Source organism: Polyodon spathula, chromosome 2, assembly GCF_017654505.1.
Source record: "Polyodon spathula isolate WHYD16114869_AA chromosome 2, ASM1765450v1, whole genome shotgun sequence".
NCBI classification, from domain to species: Eukaryota; Metazoa; Chordata; class Actinopteri; order Acipenseriformes; family Polyodontidae; genus Polyodon; species Polyodon spathula.
Genome location: NC_054535.1, coordinates 40,986,892 through 41,002,636, shown reverse-complemented (window position 1 = coordinate 41,002,636; position 15,745 = coordinate 40,986,892).

Genomic DNA, 15,745 nt, shown 5'->3' with positions numbered 1-15,745 from the left:
TTCTCTCTGCATCTCTCCTCCATGTTTATTTTCTGTGTTTCTACATCTCTCTTGTCTTTCTGCTTCCTATCTACTCCATTAATAAGCTGGGAAAAATGAAATTGTTTAACAGGCAATGTTGTAATTAACCTAGTGGTTAATGGTGTAAATCTGCTCCTTGGAAATCCAATGCAAGCTATCCCATTACCTGCCAATAACAAAATGCCCTTTGTAAACATAATCCAAACAGAAATTTATAATACCATACAGTGTTACAGACATACACATAACACGTAATAAACAACCAAAACAAATATAAAATCATAATAATAAGTGAACACACAACCGTTTCATAATAAAGTGTAATAATTAAATTAATCAAACAATTCAGTGCAATAAAATATTTAAACCCCTATTGATAGCATTTGTCACTGGTGACATTTGCAGGCATGATTTCAATTGAGTGGGTTTCCACTCTGATATTAGGGAGGGTGAGCAAGAATATAACGATTCTACCTATGGACAGCTCTGCTCAGAGTGCTTGGTGCTGCTCGTGAACTTTGCAGTTTTCAACTCGTCGTATAATTGAATAATAATCAGTGAAGCGCAATTTTTCTGAAGTATAAATGCTCCGGTAAACACAAATAATAATCACAATACTCCTACTTGGCGGTTTTTGTTTTATTAATTAGGTGCAGCTGAATTTTAGTACTAGCAATAATGGCTAGTCGGATTTGTTTTCGGTTTTTGGTAAAGTACTGTACATCCAGATTACCTTGTGTATCATTTCTCGAGGCAAAAACATATACAATTCTTACATTGAAAAACACAAAAGAGACTACAGAAAGTGAAAAGCGACTGGATCATTTTCATGTTGGCTGAATGAAAAGTTTGTCATTGATAGTTATTATAGTTTTTTTCTTGAGGTTAATAATGTTTTTGATGTTGTAAGCATTCGAAATGGCACACCTAACTATGCGGAGGTAGGAAGTAAATGGTGACGTGATAAACATTTACAGTGCAGACTGTTTTGGATTATTTTGAATAATTTTGCTGAAGAGATTCCTAAATACTGTCTTTTGATTCTGTGCATCCAAAGACTTGTAATTGAAAGTTTTAAAAATTATTGTTTGGTATTTTTTTCTAAACTAGCAGTTTGTCACTTACAAACGGTTGTGACATAAATTATATATTAAATAAACAAAAAGAAAATTAATTTGTAAATCAGATTATTGGGCCTTTTATTGCAGCTGTGGTACCACTCAGTAGAGCATTACATTGTAAAGAGTTACTTGAGCTGAAACCTCCCAACAGAAGGGGTACAGTTTTAAAAGAAAGTTGTCACTTAAGTCCAGCACCCAAGCTGGACTTCATTGCACTTGTACTCACTGAATAAATTGTATTTCACCACTTGCACTGCAGCATTCACTCTGGACTTGTGATCGTCTTTGTTTTCTGTGTGTTTAATACCATGTCTATTCTTTTGGGACTGAACACTGTGTTTATTTAACTACGCAATACACATCGTGTGTTGCCTGTCCTCCGTTATTTTGCTGTTGTCAAATGACGTTGGATTTAGAGCAGTACTGTGGTGCAGCCTTAATGGCTGTGAAATTGCAGGCACAGCAAAAGAAGGCAGGTTAAGCACTCTTCTGCATGTGTAATTATAGAAAAAAAAAGTTAATTAAATAAATGGGTACTGTGTCTTGAAATATTTCATATCTATATACAATAGATGCCAGGCAAAGCAAGTGGTATACTTGTTAACAGGCACGGCTGTAGATGCTGGGCTGGCAGGTAATAAGTTCTGAAAGTAGTTATCTGCTTTCTGGTCTGGGAAGATATAAAGGACAGGACTGCACTGGACTGCACTGCACTGCACTGCACTGCACTGCACTGCACTGCACTGCTCCTTGCCCCTGATTCATCCACCTCACAAGTGGAGAGACTGCTCTTTTTATACACCTGTGGCTGGGGCTTAATTGACTATTAATTAATCAATTAAGTCCCAGCCACAGTCTGCAGGTGTATTTGGTAGGGATATTATTAATCCTATCCCTGCCAAACTGCAAGAACAGCAATATAAATTCTCCTCAGTCCTTGTAACCTAAAATGCATTTAAATTGAGCCTTTATGGAACCTCCTGATGTGGTGTATACTATATTAAACAGTGTTTTATTAATCATTTGAAATACTAGATTCTTAAACTTTTCTACCTAAGCACCCAATGCAAAGAAAAATGAAGAACAAAAATTAAAAAATACTACTGAAAAAATAAACGTTCAAACCAGTGAAAAATAATTAATGGGAGCAGTGAGGTTCTTGGAAATTTGTTGCCAGTATGTTAATTCTTGGCTCAGTCTTTTGTAAGGCTACTCTAAGATCACACTCTGGCCTCAGTAGGTTCCTATACTTGCTCTTCAAGTATGCCAATGCTCAGAATCTAGATTCACACAGGTAGGTGGTTCCAAACTACAAAAGAGTATTTATAGTTTTTTAGCCAAGCATGAAAAGTTTTCCTGCTGCAGATGGGAAATCCAGAATTCATGGATTGTCTTTGCTACAATAAAGCATTTTGCTGCTGCTATTAGCTTGCATTGATATTAACACTTCCATCTCAGCTGGATTTAAACCCAAGTTTTAGGATGTAGTGGCCAGCAAGGGGAACCTTACCCACTGAAACTTGTGTTAATGTTTTCAGGGAAATAATTTTCCTGCAGGCTTGTCATATGCTCCAGTATGTCAACTTTTACATTTGTACAAGTACAGGGAACATGCCATATTCACCAGTACCAGTCTAGAATGCCAAAATTTTAGGTGTGCCATAAACCCTTGAATGTAGTCCTGGAGAAACAGAACATTGAACTCCCTGACTTGAAGACCAAAGTTATTCAGTTTTCTGAATGTCTTCTAACTATGCAAACCTTGACAGCCAGCTAGTATCAAGAAAGAATGCAGAAAAGTCAGACTTTTCTTTCTCCAAAAAAACTTGCACCTCCTACCTCAGTTCCCACAATTTATCCAGTACCCTCCCCCAGGACAACCATCTGACCTCTGTATGGAAAAGCAAATGTTCATGGGCAGCTCTTCTCCTTTGCTATCCACAGGCTAACTTGGAAAGATGCTTTTAAGGCAGCCCGATTTCCTTGGAATGCCTGAAATATCAAATTAATAAGTAATACAGCACAATTTATAACAACACAGCTCATGTCATTGTGTCTAGGCATTATTTATAAAAGAATACAGAACAAAAATGTTTCAGCGTTGATGAGCTATTAAAGTTATGCATAAGTTTTACATTTGATCAGAAAAAATCTATAAAGGTAAACAGCTTTTACCAAAACAAAGTATACATCTTTTTAACAATGAAATACAATTTATCAGTGGTCATTGGATTACTGAATGCAAAAAAGGCAAAACATAAATCTGATCAAAAATCTGTGCTTGTTCAAAGCATATGTAGCATAGTAACGAATTACAGTGATTTTAAATTTGTTTAGTGTGGAAACAGTGTGTAAAAGTTATAATTGAAAAAGCTTTAAAAAAAAAAAAAAACATTAACAGAAATAGAACAAGACTGCTTTTAGATGATTCTTTATTATATTTTGCTATGTTTTAACTTGGTATACTTTTATAAGGTAAACTATCTTTATTATCCAGGATTGTAGGTGTTGCACAGTGTGTATTTGGGGAATTTCTCTCATTTAAAAATGGTTGGTGAGTGAATGTGGTGGAATGAACATGAATCTCTTTTTAAAACAGAGCTACGGTATGTATCAAGCAAACAGTAGGCCGAAGGATTATAGCACTGGCAGCAGGCTGTCAATAATAATAATTAGTGGTAGTAGTAGTACCGGGGTAATTAGTGTTTTGCAGCTATACATCAGTGATACATGCTTATTTTAACCCTTTCAGGACCAAGCATTTTTCAGTGAGCTGATCCATATTAATGTTTGGGCAAATATTGATGTTTGGCCAAATTACAAGACATTGTTTAACTGAGTGAGTGCAATGACATAAGGACAAGATTATTCTCAGGGTCTTTATAAGCAATCATGGACACTACTCTCAATTAGAAATAAATATTAATAAATAAAATAACAGTTATTAATTAGTAGTTCATAACATTTTTTCACAAAAAACTGTTGGAAAAAATTTGATAAATCTAATTCTCTGTGGGATTTTAAATATTGTTAGATTTTCTTAAATATTATTCAGTTAAATAAGATATTTTTATAATCGAATTTAAACTTTTCCTCTGTCGAAACACTGCTTGCTGAAGTCGGTTGCTCAATGTTTGAAAAACTCAAGAGGTTTTCCGTCATGTTGTTCATGCTTCATTTCCAAATGTCGCCTCAGTTTGTTTGGCTTAAGGCTTTCATTTGATAAAACCTCCCCACAAAACACACGGCTCCTCTACATTCTGAACAGCTTTTACAAATCCAAAATTAAAAAAACTATCCATATATTTTTGTAAATAGCTGCTTTCGCAAACTATTGGATAACTGTAGTAGCTGCAAGAAGACATCAACAGATTGGTGCAGATGCAGGAAAACGTTAACAGAGTGGAATAGGTAAGCAGCTGCATTTATGTTCCCACGCCGCGACCCATAAGAAAGGTGCTCGTGACGCACTTTGGGTCGGGACCCATAGATTAAGAACCACTGCATTAAAATATGACCAACGTATCTTTCAGGGGTTGGCAACCTTGGTTCTTCCAATCCATGGACTGCAGGATTTTGTTCCAACCAGACCTTTAATCATTTAATTGACCTCCAACAAGATCAATTTAAATAGTTAAGGGTCTGGTTGGAACAAAGTCCTGCAGTGGAATGGATTGGAAGAGCCAAGGTTATCTACTCAAGGGATATCTTATCCCAAAAAGGTGAATGTAGAAATTTAGTGACTCACCTCACTCAACTCACCTATGACTTAAGTTCAAGAAAATACCATTTATTGAAAAAAACACAAAACAAAAACTAACACAGGACCCTCGGGTCTGAGGAGGATACCAGGGGTTTGCATCCTATCACAAACCCTAATACTAATTTTAAAACAGATTAGTCAGATCAGCTTTGTTATGACTTTTTGTTTTTATTTCCCTGCTTGTGCTAGGGGCTGGTGGCTGGTTTTAGTGAGGTATAGATGGGGGACACAGGTCTTCTTTACAGGTGGCTGGCCTGTTGCCAGATGAACGTTATGCAAGCCTCTTTTGAAAGCGAGGTGAGAACACACACAAAAAGAGATAATTCCCTCACCACATGAAAGAGACAAATGATCTGCAGTGTGCCAAGACCCAGCTACCTGGAGACAATGGGTGTCACACCTTGAGTTTTGAAGTTCAGGTTGATCCAGAGTGCTGATAGATTAGATTGGGGGCTAGCGGGTGGAGAGTATGAGCACTGTACTCAATGCTGCCAGTCTAAAACACAGCCTGTAATTAATCCACCCAACAACATTATTATAATGCAAACAGGAGAAAGAGTATCCCCTTAGGGTGTGTTTTGTGGCTTTAGGCTGGAATTCATCTAGATCGTGGTACAGCCTGAGAGGCAACATTGAAGTGACAGAAACTCAGAACAGTGTCTGTACAACAGTGGTTGTTTAACAGAAACTGTTGGACAAAGCAAGGGGTCCATTAGCTTGAAGCCTGAAAGGGACAATCAGACATTTGTATTTACTGTGGAGCAAAGAATAGTTGTTTTATCACCTCACAACATTTTTATTGTGCGTGCTTTACTTATATGCTTTTATAATGTGTTTTATCATTATAGTACACAATGGCAGCAGCGTCATTCTGGGTGCAGTATTTTACAAGCCTCAATATTTAGCCTCCTACTCCACAGTATATGAATCTTTTGAATTTGAACTTCCTATTGCCTTGCCATGTCAGACGTAGCAGTTATCCTGAAAATAGGTGCATCTGAATCAGGTTGTGCTAATTAAACATTGTTAATAAATATATTGTCAATACAATACTCGCAATGCAGTTATACACCACAGAAACAAAAGTGAGGTAAATTAAATGGGGAGTATAAATACAATCACATTGTTTTATATAATTTTAGTAAGATTATGTAACTGTAACTGAAGTTATTGTATTAACGTAAATATTCATTCAACTGAGAAAATGGAATGTGTAAGAGATGCAAAAGCTAGAGAGGAGTGTATACAAACAATGTTCTATTTTTTATTGTGATTTTGATCATTTTTGCTTTTTGAGCCATGGTAATTTGAAAGTCTTTATTTATTGGGTCTTTATAGAGACATTCTATACTAACATAAGTATAGTTTAAAAATAATAATAAAAAAAAAAAACACTGTAAAAATAATCAGTTCAACCACAAGCCAGCACTTTAGTGCACGCACAAAATCAAAGAGATTGCAGAGATTGTAAAGATGCTGCCATCATTTTCAATATGTATAACACCAACTGTGCATAACCCTTGTAGAACATGTGCCTATTGTATACCACCCAAGCAAAAACACTGCACACCTTGTATATAATATGCAGCCTGTATATAGCATGCATACATTTTCCTCCAATTTGCAAGAGTGCTACATCTGGAAATGACAGTTTCTTACATGCTGTGGTGTCATTTGTGATTTACATCCCTTACTACCATGCCTTGTTTATTAATTGAGAATTGACCTCTAATAATAGTGTACAAAGTGTATCATCTGGTCCCACCCGTGGACCTGTTAGACCCAGATGGAAAACCAAATCTGAGCAGTGTCAAAACAGACCGCAAATACAAAGTAAGCCTTTCATGCCTGGGTGTGTGCCAGCAGCTAGCAACTCCTGCATCAATGGGAGGTTGTCTTGTATTGCAAACTTGTCTCGTAATAAACCTTTCTCAGTCTCCAGTCTTGCCTCTGGAAGTGGTGCACATTGAAAACAAATTAGCTGCAAACTGAGCTGGCAGCACTGGAGGGTTGAGAGGATGACACCAGACTGGAGCTCAATTCAGTCCTTCTGTCTATATTCCTCAAATGGGGGTTCTGCTGCAGCATGGGTATCCACCCACAGGCCTGGTCAGAACTACAAACTGCCCTGTCAGCTCTCCTCAAACACTGATGGGCAGGAGTTTCCCTGGGGCACAAAGGGATTGAAAACACACGGCATCAGCTCTGGCCTGCAAAGCCCCTGTGCTGCTGGGTTTAAAGCTGGGGGCTGAATAATGCCATCTCCATCACATACACTCACACTACATCAACGAAGGCTATTCTGGCATTGATTCTATTGTGCCTACCAGGGAGATTAACAATATTTCGAGAAAGGCAATAGGATTTAGGGAAATGTGATCTTCTCTTGCTGTTTCTAGCATTGTTGCTTACTGCCATGTTTTTTTTTTTATATACCAGATTTTTTTAAGTACATGGCTTCAACATTACCTTGCCCTTTTATTGGTGTTTAGAATCATCCTGCATGGTTCTGAATTCTGGTGCTCCACTGTAAATTCAGATGTTATCTGTCTCTTTCAAGCTTTTGACATAAACAGAGTCCTAGTTCTGGACTGCAAGTGATAGTAGGTCCAAAAAATAGTGATTATGTGATCTTTCAATTTTATTGTCTTAATAGCATAGTATGAGCAGGTGGAGCCAACAGAGTTAAAAACTCAAAGCATAACATAACATAACAGAATGACCAAAGTAAAGACTGGGCAGCAATTTACAGTCCCCTTCAGGGATTTAGGTAGGGAAAAATATTAAATCTCAATATTGGCACTCACAACCATTGTTAATAATTTCAAGTTTGATTCAAATTGTTTTTCCTTTTTTTTTTTTTTTTACTAGTGGTACTGATAAACACATTCTAGCTCTTCTTTTTAAACATGTATATAAAACAACTAAAACTGTTGTTGTTATGGAAACAAATAAATGCATTAAGTGATAATGCCATTGCATCATCTGTTTTTGTTTCACTTTCAACAAAAACATGGCAGCACTTTCAAGACATCTTGTTTTGGTGGCCAATTTACAGAAAGCTGTTTGTTTTTGTAGAACTATTGTAAACAAAGTATTTTTTAATGGCTTTTATTAATTTTACAAGAAAGCTGTATAGCTAAATATGCACCTGCATGTGCTTGTGTTTATGCCAAGGTTACTCTCCCTATAAGTGCCTGAGCTGTTTGACCTGGCAGTAAGTGCACCACTTAGCCGTTCACTCACCTGAAACAAAGGTTAAGGGGCCATCTAAATACATGTACTCTTTCCCTAGTAGTAGTGTCACTCCATTGGGGATACTCACAGGGTCCACCAGCACAGAGAGGTTTAGGACCCAGACATCCAGTTGACAAAGTTTGCTTGCTTGTCAATGACTGTTTGTGATGCGTTGAACCTTGTTTGACTGTGGTCTGACCATGGTTAACCTTTCTAAATTAGCGTTGACCATGTTTGACTATGCAATACGATTTAAACATGATAAATAACTAACAGCCGTGGTATATACAGTACATTCTTACACACACAAGCAAAGATAGCTTGAAATGTCAGGTTTTTGCACCCTAAAGGATGCTGTGGTGTCTCCATGCCAACTGTCTTTCATCAGCATTAAAAATTCTTTTGAAGTATAGAAGCCTCCTTTACCCATTTCAAACCAAAAGACTTAGGACTCACAAATAGCATATTTCACTGCCCCTCACCTCACACAGAAATGTTTACAAATGTTAAATATTTCCATCTGTGGCTCTTAAGAGTCGTTCAATTCAATCATCAATTTGCTCTTAGCTCTTGTGTGTGTATTGTGGTTGGTAATTACCTTTAATTACAACTCAGTGAGGGACAATGTGGAACAAAGGGTTTAACCTTGAATGGACTTTATAAATCAATACAAAAAAAAACAAAACTGTTTAATATGTTCTCTATTAATTAGACTTATAACCACGGCTTCACATTGTCTCTTCTCAAATACAAGGTGCAAGAAGTGAAGCAATATTTGGGTCTTTGCTAAAATAGCATTCTACTGTACATTTCAAGCATACATTTTGTTCTGTAATAGGAATATTATATACATATAAACTGCATTTTAACTGTGGAAAGCTACTATCTGGCAAAAGCCCTCCATTACTCTTACTCTTGGTAAATGGTTACAAATAAAACATAGGTTTCTCATTTTTCTTATAAGTTTACTGCACTTAGTCGAATCCACTCTTACATGTAATTATTTACTGTATTCTCTATATTTTGCTCTTAATTTAATTTGATCTTTTGCTCCTGATTGTAATGTGATACTTTACAGTGTGGTATGTGATGTTAGTTGTCATGGGCTGTTGATTGTTTGTCCCTAACTTAAAGAGTAGGTTTAATAATCACAGGGGTCATAAAGCATTGCATTTTTTTAAGGCTCCCAAATACTCACAAATAACCTTATATTAAGTTGAACACAACTACCAAGGCAAATTAAGACATCCCAAGCAGATATATGAGGTATTGGTATACACTTTATCTTGATACAACCTTTGTTCTAACTTAAGCTAAGGCTGCTAGTGCTGGTGACACCTAGCCTTGTGCTGATTGTTATGGACTTATTTTAATGTGGATCCTATCCAGTAAGAAATTGGTGCTGTGGGAGTGTAAGGTTAAGGGGGATGTGGTTAAATCTATCCTTTTCAGCGATCACAGGTGTGGCCATTCCCCAATTAGGTAATTGGTGCTAATTGTGGAGTGGCCACCTGTATATAAGGAAGGGGAAATAATTTGTCTGGTGGAGGGAGTTTGGTGACCTGTGACCTGTGACCTGTGACCTGTGACCTGTGACCTGTGACCTGTTGTTTGTTTATATATGTTCAGTGAAGATGAATGCCCAACCTGACAGCAGTTTAAGCACTAGAGTGCACATTTAATAAACAAACCAACAAAGAAAAAGGCACAATGGTCAAAACAAAAGGTTTAAACAAAATACACAAACATACAAATAAATTGCTGTCAGGATGGGAATTCGCCTTTACTAAACAGATGTAAATAAACAGCAACATAGAGACGATAAAGATAAAACAGTGTGTCTCAGGTTTGAAGAGTATGATTGTAGAATTTAGGTTGAGCGGGAGAATTATAAGCTTGTCAAACTGGAGTGACTTTGGTCAATGACAGATTATATTCCATCTGTTGTGCCTGTGTAGATGTTTTAATATTGCACCCCCTGAAGCCATTCTCTGCCATATTTAGAAGACACTCCCAAAGCTAGAATGCCTGTATATCTTTAGAGTCATTTGGGGTTAAAAAAAAAAAAACAATATGGAGTTAAACAAAATAGTAGTTTTAAAAAGTCTGAAACTGGTACAATAAGAAGACTACAGTAAATATGGATTATTCTTTCTAATCAACAGCATCCTATCAAAATCTGGTAAAATAATATATTCCATGGAACTAACGAACATAGAGCAAAAGGAAATGCAAACATTGTTTAAAAAAAATAAATCAACCCTAGTAATAATGATAAGGCATTTAGTGCAGTTTATAACCAAGGCCCTGCATCATGACATGACATGGCATGATAAGGGCTGAGTATGGTTGTTAAAACTTTTGCATGCTCCATTGGGCCTTTCCTTTTAAAACATACATGTGTGATGCATCTGCTTTTTTGTTGGGTGGTATAATAGGCCTACTAGGAAAGCTGAGTAAACAGATTCCTCCAGACCAGTACTACTTAGTTTATGCAAATTATACTTCAGCTAATGGGCAAACAGAATGAAAGCCTATAGCTCTGCTTTTCAGTGCTTTTAAATAGAGGTTGTTTTGTCAGACATTTAGCAGAAACTATTAGCATAATTGTTTTTGACCACAGTTAGAGTATACTGTATATTGGCAGAATAGAGAGCTAGCATACTGTTTCCAGGTTGCAGACAAAACTAGTACAAACAAGAGTGTGACATAACACCAGGATAATTTAACTGTGGCATATCTAAGTGGAAATAATGTTTTTGGTATTAAAATTCAGTTTTGATATCCAGTAAGTGCATGTAAAAAACAAAAGGTGTTTCATAAATTTGTCTTGCTTTTTGCAAAGCAGTTATTTTTATGCAAATTGTTTTAACAAAGTCCAGCCTGTCTTTGTTTTTGTTTTGTTTTTTATATCAAATACACATGTAAACACTATGTATAATAAAAGAAGAATCAAAAGTAAGGTATCAAATCCAAATCAAAATCACATACTCTCTTTTACATATCCTAATGCACTAATTAACTTCAAAGCCACAGATAAGAGTTTAATTAAAAAGAAAAGCACTATAGAGGGAAAGATAAGCTCCTTCTTTTCTAATAATATCATTAGAACATTATACAGTGTGTGGGACTGAAACTAACCACATTAAACATTGTGACACAGCTGGCACATTTTCAAAGGTATCAATATTATATATTTTATGAAAGGATGTGGTTGTAACAGAGTCTCTAATACTACAATAACAGTCCCTGGAGCTAATTTGGGAATACACCATATATTATATATAATATATATATATATATATATATTATATATAGATATATATTATATATATATATAATCTATATATATTATACATATATCAAGATAGAGGTTTCTATAAATTCTTAGATCTTTTGAAGTTCAAGGGAATTTTACTTGTGTACATGTCAGAACATAATTACTCATAGTACGAACTTAACATGTTTGGATCAAAGGTAGTAAATCCTCAAAAACTCTGATGACTACTGGTAGTTAATATTGTTGAAGATAAACTTCTATGTAAGATTTGACATAAACTACGGTATGATATTGTATCTTGCTGTAAGCTGTAAGATACTGTATTAACTGGTTAAGCTACTTATTGTAAAGACTATTTGAGATATCTTATACCCGGGGTACTGTCATTGATTTCTTCAATTGATGTCCATGCAGTTATTTAAGTACAGTATGGTAGTGTGATGGTTACTATTCTTTATCATTCTTAATTTCCCATATAAGAAAGGGAAATTCAACTTTTTAATTTTCCCAATTTTCAAACATTGGTTTAAAGAGTAATTAGCAGGGTTCTGAAAAAATACAGTGTTACACGTCCCCACCTGTTGCTTGTTCATTTTTCAAGTAGTCTTATAAAACATCCTCAGAAAATTCTTTCAAGCCAAATATGTGTTGAAAGCACTGGATATGGATTCCACCATGCAGGATGGGTGATTTCTACAGAAAAAGCTGTGTGCAGAGATTAGTATTAAAGTGTGAGAGAAGCTTAATGCTTCAGGGTAGGTTTTTAATACTTCACTCTGTATTTTAACTGCATTTTTTTCATGATTACTGTGCTTTTGATATCTGGCTCTTTGTAGTGGGTGTATTTAATTAGTAACAAGCATTACAAAAAAAAAAAAAAAAAGGAAACTTATCAAGGAATTTGAATAGTGGTAATTTTCTATATTTCGAAAATAAGGACGAGGGAGACTCTGCATTTCATTATGATGTAATAAAACAAGAAGACTCCTTTTTACTTGAGGGATAAATATTAAATACAAAGGGTTAACTTGAGAGTAATTTTCCTTTGCCTGCCTCCCAAATCCCTTTTATTCTAATGATAACTCTATTTTCAAAGGCGCTGATCCTTTTGAGGGGAATTCCACATCACACAGCTGCACAACGTGCCCTGCAGTACCAGGCCTTCTACTCCCACCTGCTTTACGCTGAGCAACACACACACAGCCTCGCTGGGGGTAGACTAAGCTGATTTAAGTTCCAGCCCTCCTCTTTTCACAGGCAGCCTGGGCTTGTTTTCAAGCCGTAAACAAAATCCTTAGTGTTGTACTGGGAGGGATCGCTCTATTGCCCCTAGACCAGTTCCGTCACGCTCAATTTTAGGCCTGTACATTGAGGTTTTTTGATTGCTCCTCTGATAATATTTTAAAATAAAGAGTGGGTATGCTGGCTCCTGATATAAGGTGGGTGGCTCGTTTCCTTCATATACAAGGTATTTATTAGGGTTGGAAGAAGCAGTGAAATGATTGGTACAAGACAGTGTCAAGTAAATTCTGCTATCCGTTCATTTGCACATTTCAGTTCTGGAAAGTTTTTTTTTTTTTTTTTTTTTATTTTATTTGGTTTCTCCCTTGTTCTTGGTACTGATAAAGACAATTGACAACAGCTCCCCAGATTTAACCCTTTAGTTCCTATTGCTAAAAACTGTTTAAACAATTTATGAACTCTGTAAGGAGCCAAAATAAAGGTACCCAATTTAATGCACCCCCCCCCCCCCCCCCCCCCCCCAAAAAAAAAAAGAAACCCCTCTATTTTCTGGCAGCTGATGAGTTAATAGCACTGCCTTCAGTATAAGATGTGCACCTACTTCTTGACCACACAGTTTGCTCTTTAGTTGAATAGTATAATGTTTGTCAATGAACATTATGGTGCCAATTACAATAAGCTGTACAGTAAGTTGTTTTCACACTGAGAACGTCAGAGAATGTACTTACTGGTAACTAACATTTTGCTAAATGCAACATGTTGCTAAACAAGAAGGTGGAAGGATCTGATTTGGTTTCTGTTTTGTTTTTTTTGTTTCTTTTTATAGTCTCATCAAATTGTATGTAAGTATACATCTGAATGAACTACTTCTTTATGCAATGGAATCTCACCCAGCAATTTTTTTTTCAATATTCCTCTGATTATTGATTATTTTCATATTACTGATAATAATTTCTTACATTTCTTTATAATGAATATACCCCTACAATTTAATAAATACTAGTACATTATATAATAATGAGGTATTAGTGCAGGCCTTCTCTTAAGCTTTTGTCCCATGTAAGTTAACAGTGTCCTTAATGATGATATGTTCATTAGTGTCCAAATTGGAGTGTCCTCAAATCCAAAGAATACTCCTTTTAGCAATAGTAGTTCTAGTAATGAGAAGACAGACGCAACACAGTCCCCTTAGTTTGAGAACATTGTAGGCTGTGGAGAGCTTTAACCTGGTTTGAAGAAGTCAAATTATCACCATAAGTCCAATTAGTGTAGCTCCTTGTGATGATAACACTACTTGATGCAAAAGCCTAAACATGTATAAATGTATACTCTTAATAAACATAAACATATTAGAAAAGCAGATATTGGTTAAGGTTACAGTACTAAAGCACAAGGTTTTTGGGAGTTTGACTTTTAAAACGTCTCAGTAGCCAAAGGCTGTTTTTTCCAACGGCTTGATATCATGGCATTCTTCATGTGACCTCTGGAAATAGAATACATGAACATGCTGGAAGTGCAGCAATTTAACATTCTGTTCCTTGATAGCTTCATAGACATATATCATTCAAAACTCAAATACATGTTTGCCAAAACACTTGAGATGAATAAAGTTATTTATTGGAATTATTTTGCTAGCTCTATGTATTTTACATGTGGAATATACAAAAAACAAACAAAACTTTTAGGTAAACAGCATACCATTTCCCTCGTTTCCTCATTAATGTGTCAATCTAGACAGTCTGGTTAAAGACCATAATTTACCTCTTGTTTTCTGATTTGAAGATGCCATTGTGCTTTTAAAGTATGCGTTCATGAACAAAACTGGAATCAGTGTCATGGCCCGAAGGGGTATGTGGCCATTATCTTCATGTCCTGCAGGAAGAACATCATGACCTGGACAGGATCACTCAGTTACTGTTCTGCTGGAACGGCACTGGCTGTGCTGCATCTGGAAACTACAGCATCGTTGGGATAAGTGTATACAAATTGAAAGACAGTATGTTGAGAAATAATAAGCAGTTTCTGGTCACTCTAGCGTGTACAATGCACCCTCTCTAAGGCAGGTTTCACTTCAATAACTCCTGCATACATATTCATTAATATATAGCTCGGAATATAAATGTCTCACCCTCACATGCTTTTTGTTTTATCTGATGGTGCAAATCAGAATTACTCCTCATTCTCCTCAATATTGTATTCCCAATATATTTAATTAGGAACTATTTTTGTTTGACATCACCAGCTTCTAGAATAATATTTATAACAATGAAGGTATTATCATAACAATAACACAATAATATACCGGCACTTTACAAGCTCAACAAGTTCATATCCATTGTCGCATCCTGCTTCTCAAGACCCTAACATTATCTTCATCGGCAGAATTTCTTTATAGGTAACTGAGAGAAGACTAGATTGAAAATCCTGTTCGACTCTTTGTGTGTATATTTAATAAATACACTGCCTGGCAACTTTATTCGAACCTGTTTGGACAAATGGATTTTGTATCACTCTGGTGGCATATTCTTCTTGTATGCCCTGGGTCCCTTGATTACTCTGGAAAGATCAAGTCCATCCAAAAATGCTGCACTTCTACCCTGATGTAGATGGCAACTTTCAAGATGATGGTGCACCCATCCACCACACCAGAACTGTGTGAGTTTGTTAGGAAGAGCATGACGAGCCTTTAAAGAAAAACTGCATTTATAGTCTAAGTCACTGATGAATAAGATGACCTTCCTTGTCATCACCTCTAGTGAGAAACAATGTTTATATTATTAAGAAATAACACAATATAGATATTGGTAGTTATTGGTAGTTGGTATGGATGTTGTTATGGTAGATTATGGTAGATCACTAGTGTACCTTTTCACTGTTGACCAGTGTTAGAGCAAAAGGTGAAAGCCAGGAGAGGGTTTTGTACAGACACCAAAGATCTGTATTGAAAAAAGCTGCCACCATACAAAATGACTGTCAATGGGGAACTCTGTTTGCATCGTGAAACCCACTAGTGATATTAACGGAAGAGGCAACACATTGGAAGAGTGGTTTATATTTTAAATACATGCTGTACCTAAAAGG